This window comes from Aotus nancymaae, unplaced genomic scaffold (genome assembly GCF_030222135.1).
Source record: "Aotus nancymaae isolate 86718 unplaced genomic scaffold, 86718_ANA_hifiasm-v0.15.2.pri h1tg000048l, whole genome shotgun sequence".
Lineage (NCBI taxonomy): Eukaryota > Metazoa > Chordata > Mammalia > Primates > Aotidae > Aotus > Aotus nancymaae.
Window position 1 is genome coordinate 578,242 of NW_026988462.1, and position 23,741 is coordinate 601,982.

General features: G+C 43.8%; 1 protein-coding gene and 1 pseudogene across 4 annotated transcripts in view; one reads left to right on the plus strand and one right to left on the minus strand.

The window, feature by feature from the left end:
- PCCA (propionyl-CoA carboxylase subunit alpha) overlaps positions 1-23,741 on the minus strand; it is a 433,326-nt gene that overhangs the window by 49,963 nt on the left and 359,622 nt on the right. The gene's annotated exons all lie outside the window — the stretch shown is intronic.
- Positions 14,821-15,020, plus strand: LOC110569585 (cytochrome c oxidase subunit 7C, mitochondrial-like; annotated as a pseudogene).

Below are 23,741 nucleotides of genomic sequence, written 5' to 3' on the forward strand. Positions count from 1 at the left end.
TAAAAAAAAAAAAAAAAGTTGACAGTGCTTGCCTGTGCCCGGCTGGGTAGCAGGGATTGGCTGTAAACAGGCAGAAAGGACCTTTTGGGGTGATGGAAATGCACTAAACCTGGAATGTGGTGATGGTTGTGCAACTCAGTTTATGAGAATGCACTGAATTGTAGCAGCTCAAGAAGTGAATGTTATCGGTAAAGTATACCTCAATAAAACTGTTTACAAAATATTAAAAACGTTTAGAAAAGTGCCTTTCCCATAGTAATCGGATGCTGGCTATAATCATCTAAGCCATTTGAACAGATTTATCTAATTGTGCATGTCCCTCTAAAAAGGAACTAATCTCCCTCCAAAGTGTGAGGGTCTTGTTCCTCCTTGATATAGGAATGGGATCTATGCTGTGACCTGTTACTGACTCGAAAAGTAACTCAGACCTACGGTGACCATTCTGATGATGATTTTACAGAAGGAAAAATGATATTCCTTAGAGTACAGTAATATACCAATGATGAACTGAAATAGAACCCACCCAGTGATATTACTCCAAAGGTCCCATGCCTTTAAAACTTGTTAGATGTGTGCATTTGCTCTAATTTATAGTAGCAGGCTTCTCTGTTGCCATCTCTATTTCAGTAAGCAATGACTCACCATGAACTGTGCTGACCAGGATCTAGGCAAGAGAAGCAATACAAGAGAGAATGCAGAGACAGACAGAGGTGGCCATGCGTAGCTGTGCGGTATTTCATAACACTTGCAGATTTTGTTGACAACTGACAATGCTGAACTTTCCCTGAGCCCTGTGCTCTGAGAAAACCAACAGTTACAGACTCTGCCTCCTCTTTCTTGACCCAGGAAATGGCTAGAGGCAAAGCCACCTTCCCCACAGACTTCCACTCTTCTTCATGAACCTGTCAGTCTTGGACCACTCCCTTGTTCACCTGCCTTTGTAAAACCCTACTCCTTCCTCTTCTCTGAGAACTTCCTCATTGATAAACATTACCCCTACTGCAGTAGCCTAAATAAAATTATCTTAATTGTCTGGTACATTTTGTTTTTGATACAATATAAGTTTGGCCGGCCATTTTGTCACTTTCAGTTAACAATGTTATCTGCAACACTTGACATTTTACAATATTTTAGAATATATACGTATGTGCACACACAAACACACATCTATACTAGCTTTCTAATTCCATGTATTAATGTTAGAGTATAAAAAGGAAATTAAAATCAATTTGCACATACAAATACCTATGACTAATCACCGAGGTCAGAGGAAGGCAAACTTTTTCTACGAGGGCTAGAAGGTAACTCCTTTTTACTGTTTTGCATGTCACACTGCAGCTCTGCTTCAGTCACGTGAAAGCAGACACTGACAACACATAGGGGAATGAGCACGGCTGTGTTCTGATAAAACTTTACTTTCAACTGGTGGGGTGTAGTCTGCAGACCTGATCTAGAGTAGTGTTTCCTGAGGGAATTCCAAGGAACATTACTTTCAAGGCATGTTAATAGCTAATGTGGAAAAAATAAAAGTGGGGGTAAGGGAGTGGCCCATGGTAAAAACAGACTGGGGGAAAAACTGGGAAAAGTTTACTACAGCACTTTCCACTTTCTTTATTTGTGAGGCAGGGTCTTGCTCTGCTGCCCAGATTGAAATGTAGTGGTGCGATCTTAGCTCACTGCAGGCTCAAACTCTCGGGCTCAAGTGATCCTCCTGCCTTAGCCTCCCGAGTAGCTGGATTATAGGTATGTGCCACCACACCAGCTAATTTAAAAAAAAAAAAAAAAACCTTGTAGATATAGGATCCTGCTGTGTCACCCAGGCTGGTCTTAAACTCCTGAGCTCATGTGATCCTCCAGCCTCAGCCTCCAAGGTGTTGGGATTATAGGCGTGAGCCACTGTGCCCAGCCTCCACTAACTTTAAAATGCTAATGTGTAATATTTTTGCTTTTTTTTTCAAAACCTCAACTCAGAGATTACTGTGTTTCTTAAAAGCATCTAAAAAATATATAAGGTTGGTTGAGCGTTGTGGCTCATGCCTGCAATCTCAGCACTTTGGGAGGAAGAGGTGGGAAGATAATGAGGTCAGGAGATCAAGACAATCCTAGCTAACATATGGTGAAACCCCATCACTACTAAAAATACAAAAAATTAGCTGGGCATGGTGGCTACCCAGGAGGCTGAGGCAGGAGAAATGCCTAAACCTGGGAGGTGGAGGTTGCAGTGAGCCAAGATCGCACCACTGCACTCCAGCCTCTGCGACAGAGTGAGACTGTGTCTCAAAAATATATATGTGTGTACACACACACGCATATACATGTGTGTGTATATATATGTATATGTGTGTACATACATGTGTGTATATAAAAAAATAGAGAGAGAGCATGCACGCGTGTGCACGCACCAGGCACAGTGGCTCACACCTATAATCCCAGCACTTTGGGAAACCGAGGCAGGAGATCACCTGAGCCTAGGAATTCAACACCAGCCCAGTCAACATCGTAGGACATTGTTTCTGCAATTTTTTAAAAATTAGCAGGGTGTGGTGGTGTGCATCTATAGTCCCAGCTGCTCAGTGAGCTGAGATAGGAGGATCGCTTGAGCCCAGGAGTTTTGAGGCTGTAGTGAGCTATCATCCTACCACTGCACTCCAGCCTGGGTGACAGAAGGAGACCCTGTCTCAAAAAAATAAATAAAAGGTCCCAACGCAGCATTTCCTATGGTATCCCACAAAATGAGCTCCAGGAGAGGCTAGTTAGTAGATGCCCAAAGAAAACGAGGACTCACTGGTCAAATTCTGTTTGAGAAATGCTGCATTCTATATTCCATCTTTGAGGTTCAAAACAGACATCCACTTAGTAAAGACTTTGAGAAGTCCCGAAGTAAAAAATATTAATTTAACCCAGCATTTCCTGAACTTATTTGAAACAGACCACCACACAACACACACACACACACATACACAAAATCAGCTACCTGAAATTCTTAGAATTCTATGTAAATTCAGAGTCAATAATCTTAAAGTCTTAAAGTCAGAAACTTGGTTAACACATCATTCAGTGATTTGAAGTTTTTCCCAGTTTTTCTGGGCTAAAAAAAGTTCATGGTGTGATACTTCCAGATGTCAGAAATCTGGAGTGTTGCTATGAAAGAAATGTTGGTTCCCCCTTTCAAGCACCTTAGTAATAACACTGCTTAAGTTCAGAACCTCTGTCCTTAATGTGTTCTATTGTACAGGTAATAATTATTGAGTTATCAGTAATATTGCTGAGTCCTCTATGTCTTACTTTTTCTTCCTCAATAATCAATATTTTTTTTTTTTTTTGAGACGGAGTTTCGCTCTTTTTACCCAGGCTGGAGTGCAATGGCGCAATCTCGGCTCATCACAACCTCCGCCTCCTGGGTTCAGGCAATTCTCCTGTCTCAGCCTCCTGAGTAGCTGGGATTACAGGCACGCGCCACCATACCCAGCTAATTTTTTGTATTTTTAGTAGAGATGGGGTTTCACCATGTTGACCAGGATGGTCTCGATCTCTTGACCTCGTGGTCGACCTGCCTCGGCCTCCCAAAGTGTTGGGATTACAGGCGTGAGCCACCGCGCCCGGCAATAATCAATATTTTTAATTTCAGCTACTTTTAATCAGTGCAACTCCTTTACCTTGATGTATTTTTCAAATACATTGCTGAAATAGTTTGGTAACTATTAATATTCCTGGATTAAGCCTTTCATGTTTGTGGGGGCTTTCTGTTTGTTGCTTTTGAAACAGAGTCTCTCTGCTCTGTCATCCAAGCTGGAGTGCAGTGGCAAGATCACAGCTCACTGCAGCCTTGACTTCCTGGGCTCCAGTCATCCTGCCACCACAGCCTCCTGAATAGCTGGGACTGCAGGCATGTATCATCACACCTGGCTTATTGTTTTTTTGAATTTTATGCATTAATGAGGTCTCACTAGGTTGCCCAGTCTAGCTAGTCTCAAACTCCTGGGCTCAACTGATCCTCCTGCCTTAGCCTCCCAAAGTGGCTGGGATTACTGGTATAAGCCGCTGCATCCAGCCTCAAATTTGTGTTTGTAAAACAAAACAGTATCCTACACAGGACATTTTAACTTTATTTTTTCACGTCACAATATAGTTCATATTGCATCTTTCTATGTTTGTAAACATTCACCTCATCTCATATTTTAATGGCTGCATACGAACTTTCTGCCATATGGAACAACATAACTTCTTTAATCAAACCCCTGTTGATGGACAGTCAGGTAGTTTCCAATTTTGTGAAAGCAAAGAACATGGTGATGAATGTCACTGACATAAATCTTTGGAAACTTAGTTCCCATGGTGGACTTCGGTCTCGGTACTTTCCCGCAGAAGCCATGCTAGGTGGCAGTATTTAGAGCGTCACGTAAGCCCTGCCTCTTATCTCTGGGGTTGGCTCATGGACTAAAGAACATCAACCCTCAGATTACCTAGTGATCCATTGAACACCTAGGTGAGAAAAGATGAGATGGGCCAGCCAGAGTCCCTCTTTCAGGAATGGCAGAGAATGAGGCAGTTTAGAGAATGGCTCATGATGCTCTGATGGGCTCCAACCTGCCATATGCAAAAAACTGTGGATGGTCGTGGGAATGAAAGAAAGCCCAGCGGGCAGAGGCAGGGCCCTGCGTTAGCGGGAGCTCAGGCAGGCTAATGGGGCTACACTAGGGTAAGTAAGACTCGGGGCTGCTGTCGACAACGCTAAGGCATCACAGCTTTTGTTCTTAGAGAGCCCTGGTTTAAACCCTATTCCTAGTACCAGCTTATGGGACCCTGGGGAAATTATTTAATGCCTGTATTTATCTCATGATAAGATTACATGAAGAGATAATGAACAGTGCCTCACACATACTGAGTGCTCCATATACATTAGCTCTCCCAGTTATAGTATCATTATGACCCAAGCCACTGTGGATCCAGAGAACTGCCAGCTAAGATGTTCCCTAGGGCTTCATGACTGGCCATTCCTAAAGGCCTCTGTGTGTATATACATCCATGTAATAAGTTTAGGAAACTTAGATGAATCTCTTGCCAGCAAAATTTACAAAAACAATTCCTTAAGATAAAGTTCTAGAGTTGGGGCTGCCAGTTTGAAGAGCAGAACTCTTTTAGAGAAACTTCTCTTCCAGGTTACCCATGCTGGATGTTGTTGAATTGACCTAGGCAATGCCTCAGCTCTAGAGATGCTCCCACACATGTGCTGACTGGTTTGTAAGTATTATAACATGGTTGTGCTATCTGCCTTCAGGCTTACAGATCCAGAAACCTTGCCTAGAAACATACAGAGCAACTTGCCCCGTCAGCGGGGCTGCCACAGCTAAGTGGTTCTGGACAGACACTCAAGGAGGTGAAATATGGGAGATAAAGAGATGGCTTAGCTAGCCAGTGCTTTAAAGAACAAAGTAGCTAACAGAGAAACACAGGCCCAATTCATACACCGTTTCCTCTGTCATTAAAGCAACGGGGTGGGAACGGTTTCTCCCTTCTACACCCTTTCAGTCCCTTCCTCCTCTGCAGCCCTGTCCCCCTCTGTTTAGACTGCTAAATATTAAAGCAATCCTTTCCCTTTGATTTTAAACTCATTTCACATGAGAGAGTGAGAGGGCAGGAAGGGAAAGAGAGGGAAAGAGAGAGTGAGAGGAATGTAGAAACAGAAGGGAGAAAGCCAGTGTGAAACTTAAGTCGTCTCAAGCCTCTATTTCTAAGAACAGCCCTGGGTCCTATCTGTATCAAATAGGGAGCAATGAAAACCAAACCAGTCACCACCAGACCTGCAAAAAGAGTTCACAGCACTGGCTCCTACAGAGGTGCTCACCGGAATCATGGGGCAGCTGATTCAAAACGGTGTGAAGTGGCTGCCCTGGTGAACGGCTCCACCCAGACCCAATACGCTGCTGGGTTAAGATTTATAGTGGAAAAAACAATGGTTTCTTTCACAGTTCCATTAGTTTCTTCTGAGTTCTAGCATTTGATATCTGGTAGTATCTGGAAGAAACTGGTATCAATAATGGGCTCTCAAATTCTACATACACCAAATATGTCTACAGGGCAAAATAGAAAAATTCAAACATCTCTAATGCTCTTTTTCTAACCTCAGTCCAACTTTTACCTTAAAGATACTGAACGTGTTGTTTAGAAGCCTATAATGGGAGTGCAGAAGTGATCAAAATACATCAAAAACTTGAGGTGCAGTCTGATGAGTTTCTCCATTCCCTGCCTCGTAAATTTACAGTTTTCTATTTTTGGAGGATGTAATCCCTATGCACACTGCTTTTAGCATCTAAGCATTTTCCCCAAGATGGGTCAAAGTGTCAAGGGTTTCACGAGAGCCTCAATCAATTCCTGCAGAACACTGTGGATTTGCTAAAGACTTAAAATAGGGACACAGTCCTTCCAGTTTCAGCTTAAGGATCATAAACACAAACGACTACCTGAGACCACAGAGGACCGGATATGAGCTACTTATAGTCATACTGAGCTGGTGAACAAGAATAGCAGGAAAGCGGCTGGTTTTCTTGTAGTGAGGTTCTTTGAAGTAAAGTATTTATTAAACATTATATTATAGTGCATGAAACAAAAATCTTTGAAGGCAGGTTATCCTACTCTGCACAGTGGCCACTGCTAACGAATTACTTCCTTTTCCTCTTGGGTTTTGTTTTTCTATTTGTGAAACTGAAACCCGATTGTTTTCCTCCATCCATGAAACCAGCTGGCACAAAGCACTGCTTCTGGTAATAACGTCCATCAAGGGAAACAGCATTAAAAATGATCCCAGCCCATCACCTCACCACCACACAAGAGAATGTGCCGATGAAGTAGCTGCTCTCTAAATACTGGTCAGCAACTTCTTTTTTTTTTCTTCCCCACCCCCCAGCAACTTCTTTAAAATAAAAAACTAGGCTATAAAAAATGATGACATGACTAAAAGTGGCAACATTTCAAATGGGGCTTCCATTTTTATCTAAAAGCAAAATTTACTGATTGCATTTCCCATTTTGTAACTCTAGACTGATATGCCTTGTTTCAGCCAGCATTTCCTATTAACAAAGTACCCTAGATACACCATTAAGAGTCCCATCTTAAATGTCCAAAAGAAGACCAAGAGAGCGATATAGTTCATTCTTCTAAACCAATTATTAACTTAAGAGTCTTTTGCCTGGGGAAGGAGTACTGAGCACCGGAACTCCCAACGAGCCAGCACAAGTGGTCACGCGCCGAAGATGCAACGAAGAATCTGGCCCATTGGCCAAAAGGTGTCTCCAGCTACGTGTGTGCTGAGAGGAGAAAAGGACAGCGCCGGACACATGGCAGGGTCTGTTTCAACACGGCTGAGAACGGCGGGAAGCTTTTTAAAATCTAGGAATACATCAAAGGGCTAATGCAGATTAAGCCTTGCTCCTTTTTTTTTCCCCCCTGAAAGGCTCACTTTTGTTCCTAATAGAAAGACTTAGATGATATTTCTTCAGATCATAAAGCAAGCTGTACTTTTAATGATGGAATAAAAATTATAAAAGTAAAACGTGGCTTTTCCTCCCCATTCTTTTTTTCTTTTTTTAAGTGATAAATTCAGGAAAAGACCAGTCTAGGCCAAATTTATCTCTTGTTAACCTTCAGGGATGTGGAGTACGCTGAGTATGATGTCAGTGCAAAGTCAAATTTGGATGAGGTAGTCATTTTTTTGTTAATTCCATTATTAGAAACATTAGATAATATGGTAGTATCTAAGGTATACAGCTTTAAAAATAGTACGCACCTAGGCCGGGCGCGGTGGCTCAAGCCTGTAATCCCAGCACTTTGGGAGGCCGAGGCGGGTGGATCACGAGGTCAAGAGATCGAGACCATCTTGGTCAACATGGTGAAACCCCGTCTCTACTAATACAAAAAATTAGCTGGGCACGGTGGCGCGTGTCTGTAATCCCAGCTACTCAGGAGGCTGAGGCAGGAGAATTGCCTGAACCCAGGAGGCGGAGATTGCGGTGAGCCGAGATCGCGCCATTGCGCTCCAGCCTGAGTATCAAGAGCGAAACTCCGTCTCAAAAAAAAAAAAAAAAAAAAAAATAGTACGCACCTTCACTATCAAGACTGTAAGGCAGCTGGGCACAGTGGCTCCTGCCTGTAATCCTAGCACTTTGGGAGGCCGAGGTGAGTGGATCACGAACGAGGTCAGGAGTTCAAGACCAGCCTGGCCAACATGGTGAAACCCCATCTCTACTAAATATACAAAAATTAGCCAGGTGTGGTGGTGCACACCTGTAATCCCAGCTACTCAGGAGGCTGAGGCAGGAGAATTGCTTGAACCCGAGAGTCGGAGGTTCCAGTGAGCCAAGATCACGCCACTGCACTCCAGCCTGGGTGACAGAGCAAGATTCTGTCTAAAAAAAAGAAAAAAAAAAAAAAGACTGTAAGGCAAAATCAACTTGTGTTCACAACGGGACTATTGAAATAGAAGAGCTTGTTATGTCCATGTTAGCCAGGCTGGTCTCGAACACCTGACTTCAGGTGATCTGACAACCCTGGCCCTCCAAAGTGCTGGGATTACAGGCATGAACCACTGCACTGAGAATTGCTTGAACCTGGGAAGCAGAGGTTGCAGTGAGCCGAGATTGTGCCACTGCACTCCAGCTTGGGCAACAAGAGTGAAACTCCGTCTCCAGAAAAAGAAAAAAAAAGATCTTGTTACATCAATAGAGTAACTATTTCTAAGCGGATTAGCGGCTTCCTGACAGTCTACCTCTCCAGCCTTCCCCAGCCCGCCCATCCTTGGTTCCCTTCTCCAGCCTAGCAAGGCAGCACTCTCCTCATCACACTCAGGCATTCCACTGGAGATCCTGGTCTTGCTTCTCCCTCCTCCCCGAGGGGCCTGCCTCATCAACTGTACTCTTTCCCCTCAACTGCCTCCTTCTCTTTATCCTAAAAGTCAGCCTGAGTCGTTCCAATCAGCAAACTCTCTCTTGACTGCATCCCTCGTGGTTACTGCCTTCTGACACCTGACCTGTGCTCTCCACACAGTCCTCTGCGCCGGCTGCTGCGACCACACTTGGACTCGTGACCAAACCAGTTCCAAGTGGCTATCGTCACCAGGGTTCTTCCTAGCTGACAAACTGTCTCAGGCATCCACAGGTTAGACAGTTCAGGGGAAATGACTATTATAGCAAAGTACACATTAGAACAAAGAAACAGATCAATAAACATTGATCATATTAAAAAGGTACTTCTAAGATAAAGTATGGGCTGGGCACGATGGCTCACGCCTGTAATCCCAGCACTTCGGGAGGCCGAGGCAGGTGGATCACGAGGTCAAGAGATCGAGACCATCCTGGACAACATAGTGAAACCCTGTCTCTACTAAAATACAAAAATTAGCTGGGTGTAGTGGTGCGCACCTGTAGTCCCAGCTACTTGGGAGGCTGAGGGAGGAGAATTGCTAGAAGCCAGGAGGCAGAGGTTGCAGTGAGCTGAGATTGAGCCACTGCACTCTAGCCTGACGCCTGGCGAAAAGCGAGACTCTGTCTCAAAAAAAAAGAGAAAAAAAGGAAAGATAAAGCATAAATTGTTTTTAATACGCATATTCAATATTTTAGTAATAAAAGCAACTCTGTTTCTAAAATCTTACGGTTTTGAATTGATGGTACGTTGTAATAATGTATACATAGGGTCTGCCTGAGCTTTCACCCCAGGAATTGTAAAATTTGTATTACAGTAGCCCCCCTTTATCCAAGGTTTTAGCTTTCCAAGGTTTCAGTTACCGGTGGTCAACCATTGTCCAAAAACACTATACGGAAAATTCCAGAAATAATGCGTTAAGTTTTAAATCGTGAGTCATTCTGAGTAGTGTGAGGAAATCTCGTGCTGTCCTGCTTCATCCTGCCTAGGTCATAAACCCTCTCTCGCTCCAGCATCTCCACGCTGCCAACACTCCCACCACCAGCTAGTCACTTAGTAGCCACCTGGGTTACCAAGATTTACTTTCGGGGGAACTCAGTGCTTATGTTCCTTTTTTGTTATTTTTGAGACAAAGTCTGGCTCTGTTGTCCAGGCTGGAGTGCAGTGGCATGATCTTGGCTCACTGTAACCTCCGTCTCCCGGGCTTAAGCCATGCTCCCACCTCAGCCTGCTGAGTAGCTGGGACTACAGGCATGTGCCACCACACTTGGTGAATTTTTGTTTTTTTGTTTGATAGAGAAAGAGTTTTGCCATGTTGCCCAGGCTGATGTCAAACTCATGAGCTCAAGTGATCCACCTGTCTTGGCCTCCCAAAGTGCTGGGATTACAGGCGTGAGCCACTGTGCCTGGCAGGAACTATTATTTGACTTCACAATGGCCCTAAAGCACAAGAGTATGACGCTGGCAATCTGGATTTGCCAAAAAGCAGCCATGAAGCGTTTATTTTAGTGAAAAGGTTATAGCTCTCAAAAAGAAAAAAAAAGGATGCTGAAACTGCTAAGATCTACAGTAAGAATGAATCTTCTACACATGAAATTGTGAGGAAGGAAAAAAATTTGTGCTAGTTTTGCCTCTGTATCTCAAACTGCAAAAGTTTTAGCCACAGTGTGGGCCAAGTGGCATGTTAAAACGGAAAAGGCATTAAAGACAGGCACACGCAGGGTTCCGTACCATCGGCAGGCTCAGGCACCCCCCGGGTATCTTGGCGCGGATCCTCCGTGGAGAAGAGAGGCTACTATACTGTACTTCCCTTCAGGAAGCTGCATCTTCAAGTTCTCTCACTATTTGAGATTCCCCTTCGTGACTGTCATGCGGGTAGCAAGGAAACCCCTTTGTGGCCAAGGAATTTTCACTTTCGCTAGGGATTCAGAAACCTGACTTTCCTGACACTCAGAAACTCAGTCCACGCAGGTGAGAATGTTTGGTTGGGAAGAGGTGCTTTTATCTCAGGATCTGCTGGAGCTGAGGGCGTTTTTTGGTTTAATCTAGTTTTACTCTGTGTTTCGTGGAGAAGTTCCTCTAGGAGCAAAAAGTTCTACGGAAGTCACCTCTCTTATCCCTCTCAGTCATCCCTGTGCCCGCCTTAGCCAACCTCCCGTTTGTAAAAAGAAAGCAGAGACCAGGCTACGGCTGACTAGTTTCAGACAGCCGCTATTCCCACTGTCGACCTTTGCTAAATGTAATGCTTTAATTACAAGGGTCGCACGAGGTCTTAAGACACAGGAGTCTCTGTGTCTGAATGTAATCACTGTGTGTGTGTCTCAGCCTAAGAAGGAGGTACCTATCACGAGGGGTCTGGTGGTGAAGATCTTGCAAGAAGGTGCCTTGTTTGAGATCTTTTAAGCAAACACAGTACTCAGGGAATGTGGGTGAGTAGAAATTATAATTTAGTTGGGTTCATTTTTGGTAGTAATGTGGAGCTTTGCAAGGAGAAAGGCATTTGCTGAAGACACTGGCAAAATATGTGCTGAATGAAGCTCTACTTTATCCAGTCTGGTTCAAAAGTCAAATGTCAAAGAGTCAAGAGACCCTCCTATTCCAGAAGAGAGCCCTGGCGTGTTAATTTATTAGAAGCAAGAGTAAATACTCCATAGATTTTTCACTAAATAAAAATATATCTAGTCCAAGGGCTTTTCTATTCCTCCCAAGTCAGGAATCAAGAAAAGAACAGGTAGGTGAGGCGTACCTTCTCCTCAGATCGTCAGGGAGCCTCTTTTCAGTGGAGCCAAACTACCTCCACTGACTCAGTTAAAGACCCTTGCCATCAAGTGCAAAGGGAAGCATTAGGGCTTAGAATGGAGTAGGCAATTTCTTACTAAAAATGGAATCATTTTTCAGTTTGGTGTATAGTTGAACCTTGAACAGCATGGATTTCAACTGCATGGGGCCACTTCCATGCGTTTTTTCTTCTGACTCTGCTGTCCTTGAGACAACAAGATCAGCCCCTCCTCCTCCTCAGCCAACTCAACACGAAGACAATGATGATAAAGACCTTTATGATGATCCACTTCCGCTTAATGAATAATAAATATATTTGCCTTCTTTATGATTTTCTGAACATTTTCTTTTCTCTAGCTTACTTTATTGTAGGAATGCAGTATATAATCATGTAATATACCAAATATGTGCTAAATGACTGTTTATGTTATTGGTAAGACTTCTGGTCAGCAGTAGGCTACTAATGGCTACATTTTGGAGGAATCAGAAGTTATGCATAGATTTCTGACTGCACAGGGGTTGGTGTCCCTGTAACCAGGTCACAGGACTGGACTCAGCTCCCTCCCCGATGGGACGTGCCCTGAAGTTCTTTGGCTCCCTGGCCCCAGGAATGGGGAAGAGGCCCTGGCAGCACAGTGAGCTTACCGGTTAAGTAAATATCGGACCCAAAGAGTTTTGCAAAGAGTGATTTATTAGGCAGAGAGAGAAAGAGAGAAGTAGAGAGAGCTCCCACACTATTGTGGGAGGTGATCCCAGAGAGGGAAATCCCTGCAGGTAAGGTGCAGTCAAGTTTTAACTTTGAAGTTATTCCCGCCGTAATCATGTTTTTGTCCAATGAGAGGAGTCCTTTCAAACTTCCTCTGGAGTGACTGATCTTTGACTCTGATCCCAGATTGGTTGCTTGGGCCCACAACAGAGTCCCTCCTTCCAGGACTATTGACTGGCTTTCTCAACAAAGGAAGCTCAGCTGGAATTTTACCTAGCCCTAGCCAGGAAAGTTAGACAAAGAACTCTAGGTTCCCGGATGCGATGCGGAGGTGGAGGGAGGCATGGTGCCGGGAAGTTCTTGCCTTTGAAACCAGCCCCTTGTGGACCCGGAAGAGAAGTTAAAGTAGTCGCTCATCCCTAGCCCCTATGTTGTTCCAGGGCCCACTGTCTCTAGGATGTTGGTCAGCAAATCTGTGCCCCATCAGAATCTCTCAGGAGTTCTCCCTGTGCCATACTCAGTGATTCCCTGATTACAGGATTAGGCGTCCCTGTGATGAATGGGCTTTCACTTTGGTTTTATTTTTCAGTGACCACCAAGAGTTTACGTGGGATTTCAGGAATGGATAACATTGGCCTTTCCCCCCAGTATATAAAGAGGTTTACCTAAAAGGGCCCAGTTATTTCTTTAATAGGCTATGACTGATGATTATCTGTGAGAGAATAAGTGGGATTATTGTGTTTTTAGGTAACATTCCAGAAACGTGGCTGTCCCTTGCCCTGAGTAAGAAGGTTCTGGTGCACACAGGGTCAGATTGTGTGTTTTTCTATCCCTCTGAACCCTGTGCAAAGAGAAAAGTTGATCAGCTTCCATTTCTCTTGGCTTAATGGTTCTAGTTCCATGAATTCTGCTACCATGAGGAGCACCATTCTACCTTTTTATAGTAGAAAAAGCAATGATTAGGCTTGTCCAGAAAGGCATTCTAAGTGTCACAAGCAATTCCCTTAAGCCAGCCTAGCAGAATTTCCAGGATGAGTGTTCATGCCCCAGGGCCGCTTAGGAGGTGAGGGGTCACTCCTAGAGTGACTGCTCCTGAGGCCACCACGGTGTGGGTGAAGAGGCAGGCGAGCCCTACTGACCAGGCAACTTCTTCCTCATCAAGGCAGCGAGGGTAATAGCAGCTCCTGGAAGCTGTTCCCTCCTCTTGTGAGACCTGTCAGAGGCTGAGACGGAGCTGAAGGAGGGAACACAGGTCTTCCCACATCTCTGTCGGGGACTTCCTCAGGGCCCCCAGGGAAGGGGTGGGGCCTGCCCAGCATCAAGAAGAGGACTGAGAAGCTACAGTTCTGGGGTGGGAGGCAAGGAACCCTTGCCAGAGCAGGCTGATCCCAGAGCCCCAAACTCCTCTGGTGTCCACTTGGGCCCAGGGAGACAGCTGTCAGGGCTCTGGTCTGACCCACTGACCACAGGCTACAGCGGTGACAGGCTGCTCCTCAGAGGATTCCAAACTGTTCTCTGGAGGAGACAACACTAGCTTGTTGAAGACAGACGATTTCTTGGGTCAAGGGGGAAAAAATCCACAGAGAAATAAGTATGTCCTCAGACCTGCCTTTCTTCTTCAGGGTAAAAAGCAACGAATTGCAGGCTTCTGAGCTAACAAGGCCAAGTTAGGCCGACGGCAGTTCACAGGTGATCATTTGCTAAGAAGCAAAAGCCTAAAAGGCCCGATAACCTCAGCTCACCACGTCCAGCAACAACATAGAGCAGCCATCAGCACAGGGCTGGGCCTTGTCAGGTGCGAGTGGCCAGAGGTTCCTCATGCCCCATGGATGCGACAAGAAGGGCTGCATTCAGTCCAGGGAAGGCAGAGGCTTCTCTTTCTTGCCCAGCCAGCAAGAAGACAATCACATAAAGAGGCTGAGAAATCAGGATTCAGGGGTGAAGGGCTGCCCACAAGAGAACACACACTTTATAGAGTCCGCCCAATCATTTTGCTTTTGTTTTGTATATAATATTCATGAGATTTCCCTACCTCTACGGTCCAAACTTGCTATTCAACAAGGAATAACACAGTTCTTTTTAGGAGCAATCCTTGCCACAATATTCTATGGATGATTTTTTAAAAATCATTTACTTAACAATTCTCTTCCCTTTAGCAGGGTCACTACCTTGCCCCCAAATCCCCCTTCTCTCACCTGTACCACCTGAATGGGCACTGAGAACTTAAAGCTGTATATAATATCTATCAAGTCATTAACATGCAGAAAATAGTGTAACTTTCAGTAGTATCTTCTTATTCACTGAATTTCCAACAGGAATCAGAAACTACATCTAACTTAGTTGCCTTTAGGAAGCAGCTAAGGCTGTGCCACCGTTTCTTCTGTCCTTGGTCTCTGTGCCTTTGCAGAGCTTCCAACAGCGCTATGTTGGGCCAGAGCACCCAGAGGTTCACAACCTCTGTGATCCATAGGTGCCACTATGAGGAGGGTCCTGGGAATAATCTGCCATTTTCCCGTTTTCAGTGGAAAACAAGTGGCGGTTACTAGCCACGGTGTGTTTGTACTTTGGATCTGCATTTGCTGCACCTTTCTTTATAGTAAGACACCAACTACTCAAAAAATAAGGATGTTTCAGCTCATCCATTTAACGGATATGAAGAGCATTTTAAGAGGTGCAGTCTCTGGAAAACGGATCAAACTCAAACTCATGGGATACTAGATATGTGTCTAAATAAACTTATGACATGAAAAAAAAATGGAAGCAGTTAAGGCAAGCAGGAAGTTCGCAGGATCCTGTCTCCTAAAGGAAAATAAAACTTTACTCTTGGGTGTGAAATAGTTCCACACTTCTAGTTATTGGGTGGTAACATTGTGCCAGGAACTATACTAAGTGTTATGCATGCACCAACTCATTTAATTCTCACTATCGCAATGAGGTAGATGGTACAATTACTCTCATTTGACAGAGCCGGAAACTGCCAAAAAAGAGTAAATGAGGCCAAGCAAATAGCCAGTAAATTAGTATGCACTTGACTTTAAAGCAGGTGCCCTTGGTCATTACCCCGTAAATTACCTTTTGTATATAAACAGATGGGTTAGAATTACTGAGTAACTATAACATTTGAAAAGGAATTCAAGAAAGGAAGCAAGATAATTAATTTCTGTAGAGATTTAATACCACAAAACTAAAATATGGCAGAATGAGGTGATGAGCTTCAGAGTACAAAGTCTTCATTCATCCTACTCCCAACTGCTCTGCCCCCAGCCCCTCAACCAGGTACTCTGAAGACTGACTTCAGAGTTCTCCAGTTTTCCTATGAAGAACTAAGAAGGTGACTGTGTGACATATGAAGGTGATTTTGATAATTATGAATTTGTATTTAGGTGCACTGTCTACACCAGCTGGTTGCCACTAGATGCTTGTGATTCAATTTCTGTCCAATTGGTCCGATTCCCCAATACCTAGAACATTGTCTACCACAAATAGGTACCTGTCAAATGCTTGGCTAAATGAATGAGTAAATGGATCACAAACTTCCATGGGTATGCAAACTCAGGGTGGTGGGTAGACATGATTTTTTCTTCCCCATTTCTGCTAATTTCAAACTAGTGACTTGGGAAGATACTTAATATGATTTTCCTTTTTTCACAATATTAGTGCTAATTCAATACGGTGTCAGTTATTACATCCCTTACAAACACATGTAGGTGGTCTCCAGAGCGGGATTCATATCTAAATGACTAAGGAATTAAAATACTGGTATTTGAAGCTTTGACAAATATTTTTACTATCTGAGTTTCCAAGGTAAAATATCAGTTTACAGGCAACAAGAGCAAACTGCCCAGTAATGTACAAAAAAATATTAGTTGGTTTAAATCTCAAAATTTTACAACATTCCTATTAAAAATTATACAAACAGCATTAATTTTCTCTTCTATGCTGATCATTCTCTTTTCCTCTCTTAACATAATGACCTTCCTGCACAGTATGTGATACCATTAAAAAGGGAGAGGGAGAGAGAGAGAGAACGAGCCTAGGAAAATGGAAGGAACTCTGTGCTTAATATCAAAATAATTGCATTTGAGGAGGAAGAGACAACAATGTCCTAGAAAATAGATACTAACTGAAATGTATGTGCTTTGTTGCTTTTTGGGGGTCAAGTTTGTTTTAAAAAAAGAAACAAATATACATAATTTGGGCTACTTCTACATTAATGATGATTTCTAGGGAACAAACCAGAATACTATATAGAGAATATTTAAAAATAATCCTGTCTTCATAGCCCCTATGATGACAATAAAAAAGACAATCACTAGTGTCAGTGAGAACGTGGAGGAGCTGGATGGCTCCCATTGCTGGTGGGAGTGTAAAACGGTGCAGCCACTTTAGAAAACAGTGTGACAATTCCTCATAAAGTTAAACATAGAGTTACCATACCACCTGGAAATTCCACTTCTAGGTACACACCCAAGGAAAATTCAAACCTAGTCACCCCAAAAACTTGTACATGAATGTTCATAACAGCATTATTCATAGTAGCCGAAAAGACAGGAACAAACACCCACCAACTGACAAGTAAATAAAATGTGCTATACATCCATACAATGGGACATTATTTGGCCATAAAAACAAATGACATATTGGCACAAGCTACAATGTGGATACCAGTATGCTAAGTGAAAGGCACAAAATACCACATACTATAAGATTAATAAGCAAGCATCCACAGACAAAAAGTAGATCAGTGGCTCCCACAGGCTGGAGGGGTGGAAGGAGTGAGGAGTGAATGCTTATAGGAATGGGGCTTCTTTTTAGGGTGATGAAAATGTTCTAAAATATTACAGTGATGCTAGCACAGCTCTGTGATTAGTCTAAAAACCAATGACTCCCTGGGTGTTGTGGCTTGTGCCTGTAATCCTACTTACTTGGGAGGCTGAAGCAGGAGGATCACTTGAGTCCAGGAGTTCAAGGCTGCAGTGAGCTGTGATCAAGCCACTGCATTCCAGCCTGGGCAACAAATGAGACCTTAGCTCGAATAATAATGCTAATAATACTACTAATAACAACAAATGTTACCCCAAATATTGAATGAAACATAATTACACTAAAAATATATTTGTTGCTTATCTTTTAACAAAGGAAACAACAAAAACAAGAAACAAAACCCACTGGATCCTACACCTTAAGTGGGTGAACTATATGTTAATTGTACCTCAATAAAATTCCTAAAAAAAAGTACTTCGGAGCAGACATTGGAAAATTCTCTGTAAACCAAACAGTCAAAGGATTGTGGCCACAGGCAAAAGGTAAAAATAGACATATATGGCCAGGCACAGTGGCCGACACCTATAATCCTAGCACTTTGGGAGGCCAAGGTGGGAGGACTTCTTGAGCCCAGGAGTTCGAGACCAGTCTGGGCAATGTGGTAAAACCTTCTCTAAAAACAAACAAACAAACAAACAAACCTAAAAAAAACCAGGCATGGTGGCGCCTTCCTATAGTCCCAGCTACTTGGGAGGCTGAGGTGTGAGGATCACTTGAACCCAGGAGGTCAAGGCTGCAGTGAGCCATTACTGTACCACTGTACTCCAGCCTGGGCCACAGAGTGAGATTCTGTCTCAATAAAAAAAGAGAGAGAGAGAGAGAGAGGAAAACCGTAAAGATATAAAATTATCTATAAGAATGGCAACAAAAGCAACAATGTGGCAATAAATTTAAGGAATTTGCTTCAAAAGGCTAATACTTAGAATGCATAGTAAGCAGGACATTGACTATACCATCAAAAATAACTTCATATACATAAAGGAAAAACTCAAGTCTTTACCTTGGAAATTCCACTTAAAGGCAAATTAACTCATTTGCATTTAAAATTGAAGAAGAAAAGAGGTTTAGTTTATGACAGTTTTGACCTATTTTGGACAGGTATTTATTAAATATTTATTGAAATGCTTGAGCTTGAAATAATACTATAGGTACCAGAAAGAAAACAAATATGAGCAATTCAATTCCCTACCTCTGTTCAATAAAACTCGCTTCCCATGGCAGGTGGCACAGAGAACTCTACCCAGGGGGTTAATCAAAATTCCCTTAGAATAATTGAAAAGCATCTGCATTTTTTCCCCAGAAACCACAAAAAAGTCACAGTAAGCAGAACATACAATCTTGATTATTAGCACTGTGCCTATAGCAGCACAATGTGTTGTCCCAAAAAATGAAGTTACAAGACACGATGTCATTGTGCGATAAGCCAGAGATGTCTCCCTTAATGAGACTGGAAAACGCAAGGAAATCAACAGATAGACAATGATGATAATAAGTTTCATGTGTGATGTTCTGCTACTGTTGTGAACCAAAGTATTGTGCCAAATGCAATCACTCTCAGAGCAGGCTGGGGGTGGGAGAGACTCTACAGGTCACCGACCCCAAACTTTCATTTTACAACAAAGAAAACTGAGGTTTAGGAAGGTCACACAACCAGTTTAAGGCATCACTGGGACTAAGGATGAGATTTTTCAGGGCTCTCTTCATGAAATACATTTTTCTATCTAAGCATATGTACTATAGAGGATGTAACCTAAGAAACAGAAAATTCTTAGGAACTTCTGAGAGCTCCACTGGTAAAACTCCACAGAGAAGTAATATAATTGACCATCTGTGAAAGTACACACCCAGATTTTGGGGACACTCAAAATTCCAACTGAAGTGACCTGAGTGTCAGCCTAAGGGCAGGAGAACTATGGTTTGACAGTTTGGGTCCGCGCCTATTGTTCAGGTAGCTGAAGTGTAATCCACTGCACAGGTCTTTTCAGAGGGAGGATACAGCAGTGCAGAGGCGAAGAAAAGGGAGGCAGGGAGGGGCCCTGGGAAGGCGTTCTGGGAGAAGAGATGAATTCCCCAAGTTCCTGCACAGCACAGGTACACTACATCACCCTTTGCTCTGATTACCACGTAAACCAAACTAGTTTGAAATTATGCTAACTAACGAGTTTCCTAATTATTCTGGAGGGCAGAATATTTAGTCAGTATTCTGGAGGGCAGACTTAGATCTGGTCGCTGGAAGAAACATTCCTCCCCTCAAGCTAATAAATGCATTTCTGGCTTAGACATCAATCCCTGCAAGTTTACTTACTATAGGTCAGTTTCCTAGAATCTGGTTATTTCTAGGTTCACAATGTATTAATCATGTTTAAAATTTTTTTATATCTCATGTTTTAACATTTTGCAGGGACTTACAGACCCAGAAAGACACTGCCCCTCCCAGGACCATCTAATTCCTAAATTTAGTAAAGAACTTGGAGGCCGGGTGTGGTGGCTCATGCCTGTAATTCTAGCACTTTGGGAGGCCAAGCAGGCGGATCACCTGAGGTCAGAGGATCGAAACCAGCTTGGCCAATGTGGTAAAAACTCATCTCTACTAAAAATGCAAAAATTAGTCAGGCGTGGTGGCATGTGCCTGTAATGCCAGCTACTCGGGAGGCTGAGGCAGGAGAATTGCCTGAACCCGGGAGACGGGAGGTTGCAGTGAGCTGAGATCCCACCATTGCACTCCAGCCTGGGGGACAAGAGTGAAACTCTGTCTCAAAACAAAAAACAAACAAAAAACGCTTTATCTAACTCACACACCAAGCCAGTATGTTCCCTGCCTTAAAAAACATCCCAGGGCCAGGTACCAGGCAACTAGAGACCACCCCAAAGCCCACCAACATTACTCAAACCAGCCACGCCCTGCCCTTCCTGAGGAAGCCCCGATAAGGTTCCCACCCACACGTTGCTCTGGCTCCTTTCTGCCCCCTGACCCACACTGGTGGTTCCCCTGTGCCCTGCATGGCGGGACACGTCCCCTTCTCTTAGGCAATGTAAGTAGTAAATTCTCCTTTCAAGGGCATTAACCTCTTCTCGTTGGCAGTCAGTCACATCCATAAATGAAAATCCATAGCTACATTTCCAAGAACCCTGCAAAATCAACACCAGATCTGCAGGACCACCAAGGGCCAGACTGCAGACTAGGGAGCTGATAGAGGCAGGAGACAGAGAACTGTCCTCTGCAGATAGGCAGGGTCCCCGGAGAACCTCCAACCGGGCAAGGTCGTCGTGCACAGGGGGATCACCTAAACATGCCTGCGGTGAAAAATTCCGTCCCTTAACACATGCGCAGTAAGGCAAAGAAATCAACGTAGAGTGGCTCAGACTAAGGGCCCACATGCGCACTGGAAGGACGGGGTGGAGCCGCCAGGAATTCGCGCTTGGACAAATAGGGAACCCAGCCCCAACAGCAGGTATATAAAATCCCTTGTATTCAACTGTGGAGGGAGGACTGCAACGTGTTTTCAGAACCCTTCCTTCGCTTTAAGTTTTCCTTTCGCTTGGTGCATTCTACTCCACTCCCACTCTGAGTGTCCGCCTGCCTGCTTCTTCCTGGTCATGAGACAAGAACCTGGACCTTGCTGAGCTAACAAGCAAAATATCCATGTCCCAGGAGACCAGGCCCACAGAGCTCCTGCTGGGCCCTACTCTCCCCCTCCCTAGCCCGCCTGCAAATGAGAAGCACCGCCACTGGGAAGACCCAGGCTTATGGAAAGCTCACCTGTGTTGTGCACTTACGGTAGTTCATCTTCAACAAGTTGATAAATAAATAGAACAATATTGAATCGAACTTGTACTCTAGATAGACGTGGCATTAAGAGAAGATCCACAGAGAAAAACTCTACTGATGGACAAATTTAAATTCTAAAATGTTTGCCCTGTTTGAAAAGAAACTTAGATACTATCAAGTATCCAAAAATCACAGGCCTACCTCATTTTATTGGGCTTCACTCCATTGTGCTTCCCAGATAACACACTTTAAAAAAGGTTTGTGGCAATCCTGCATCTACTGCTACCATTTTTCCAACAGCATGTGCTTACTTCACATCTGTATCACATTTTGGTAATTCTTGCAATATTTCAAACTTGTGTATTATGAAACTCATTTTCATCATTATCTGTTACGGAGATCTGTCATCAGTCATCTTTGATGTTACCACTGAGGTTGTTTTGGGGCACCACAAAGTGTGCCCATATAAGAAGGTAAACTTAATAAATCTATGTGTTCTGACTGCCCCACCATCTGGCCATTCCCCCATCTCTCTCCCTCTCCTTGGGCCTCCCTATTCCCCAAGACACGACAATATTGAAATCAGGTCAATTAATAACCCTACAGTGGCCTCTAAGTGTTCAAGTGAAAGGGAGAATCACAGGTCTCTCACTTTAAATCAAAAGCTAGAAATGATTAAGTGTACTGAGAAAGCATGTGGAAGCTGAAACAGGCCAAAAGCTAGGTCTCTTTTGTCAGTTACTCAAGTTGTGAATGCAAAGGAAAATGTCTTGAAGAAAATTAAAAGTGATACTCCAGTGAACACATGCATGACATGAAAGTGAAATAGCCTTGTTGCTGATATGAAAAGTTTGTTTTTATTTTTTGAGGCAGAGTCACACTCAGTCACCCAGGCTGGAGTGCAGTGGAGTGATCTCGGCTCACTGCAACCTCCACCTCCAGGGTTCAAGAGATTCCCCTGCCTCAGCCTCCTGAGTAGCTGGGATTACAGGTGCCTGCCACCACACACCCAGCTAATTTTTGTATTTTTAGTAGAGACGGGGTTTCACTGTGTTGGACAGGCTGGTCTCAAACAGGCAGGAGACTTGCCTGAACCCAGGGGATGGAGGTTGCAGTGAGCCGAGATCTCACCATTGCACTCCAACCTGGGGGACAAGAGTGAAATTCCATCTCAAAACAAAAAACAAACAAAAACCCTTTATCTAACTCACATACCACGCCAGTATTTTCCCTGCCTTAAAACATCCCAGGGCCTGCCTCAGCCCCCCAAAGTGCTGGGATTACAAGCATGAGCCACTGCACCCCGCCATGCCATCAATCCTTTCCATGCATACAACAAAGGCCGAGGACTGTTTATCTGGCAATTCCAAGGCATGAGGTTTCATTTCTAGTCATCTGAGATGTATCCTGTCATGTTTCTGCTGCTAGGAATCATGTAGGAATAATTCTAGTCAGTTAAATCCGAGCCCTTTTCCTTTCCTCTGCTCCTTCTTTGCCAAAGGTGCCTGCTTTGCCTGGGTGGCTTTGAGGGCTTGATAAGCCTTCCTCTCTTTCAGGAGATTTTCTGGAACCAAAGGGATTTTTCTTTGTTCTTGCTCCGCCATCTTTCCAGTGTTGCAGCTCAGTTTTTATATTTTTAGTAGACATGGGGTTTCACCACATTGGCAAGGCTGGTCTCGAACTCCTGACCTCAAGTGATCTGCCCGCCTCAGCCTCCCAAAGTGCTGGGATTATAGGTGTGAGCTACCACGCCTGGCCTAAGTTTTAGTGGTCTCCATGGATGATCACACCAGCCACAACATTCCCCTAAGCCAAAGCCTAACCCAGAGCAAGGCCCTAAACCTCTTCAATTCTGCCAAGGCTGAGAGAGGTGAGGAAGCTGCAAAAGTAAAGTGTGAAGCCTGCAGAAGCTGGTTCATGAGGTTAAAGAAAGAAACTATCTCCATAACATAAAAGTGCAAGGCAAAGCAGCAAGTGCTGATGGAGAAGCGGCAGCAAGTCACACAGAAGGTCAAGATCACGGATGAAGGTGTAGACAAAACAGCCTTCTACTGGAAGAAGATGTCATCTAACTTTCACAATTAGAGAGGAGAAGTAAACATCTGGCTTCAAAGGACAGGGTGACTCTCTTGCTAAGGGCTAAGGCAACTGTTGACTTTTAGTTAAAGCCAATGTTCATTTACCATTCTGAAAATCCCAGGGCCCTTAAGAATTATGCTAAATCTCCCCTACCTGTGCTCTAGAAACGGAACAACAAAGCCTGGATGACAGCATAGCTGCTTATGGCATGGTTTACCAAATATTTAAAGCCTGCTATGGAGACCTCCTGCTCAGAGAAAAAGATTTCCTTCAAAATATTACTGCTCATTGACAATGCACCTTGTCACCTGGTCACCTGGGAGCTCTGATGGAGATAGACAAGGAGATGAATGTTGTTTTCCTGCCAGCTAACATGACATTCATTCTGGATCAAGCAGTCATTTCAACTTTTAAGTCTTATTATTTCAGAAATACATTTGTAAGGCTACAGCTGCCAGTGTTTCCTCTGATGGATCCAGGCAAAGTAAACTGAAGACCTTCACTATTCTAGATGCCGTTAAGAACATTTGTGCTGAATTCATATGGGAGGAGGCCCAATTATCAACATGAACAGGACTCTGAAAGAACTGGATTCTAACCCTCCTGGGTGACTTTGAGGGCTTGAAGATGTCAGTGAAGGAAGGAACTGCAGATTTGCGGAAAACAGCAAAA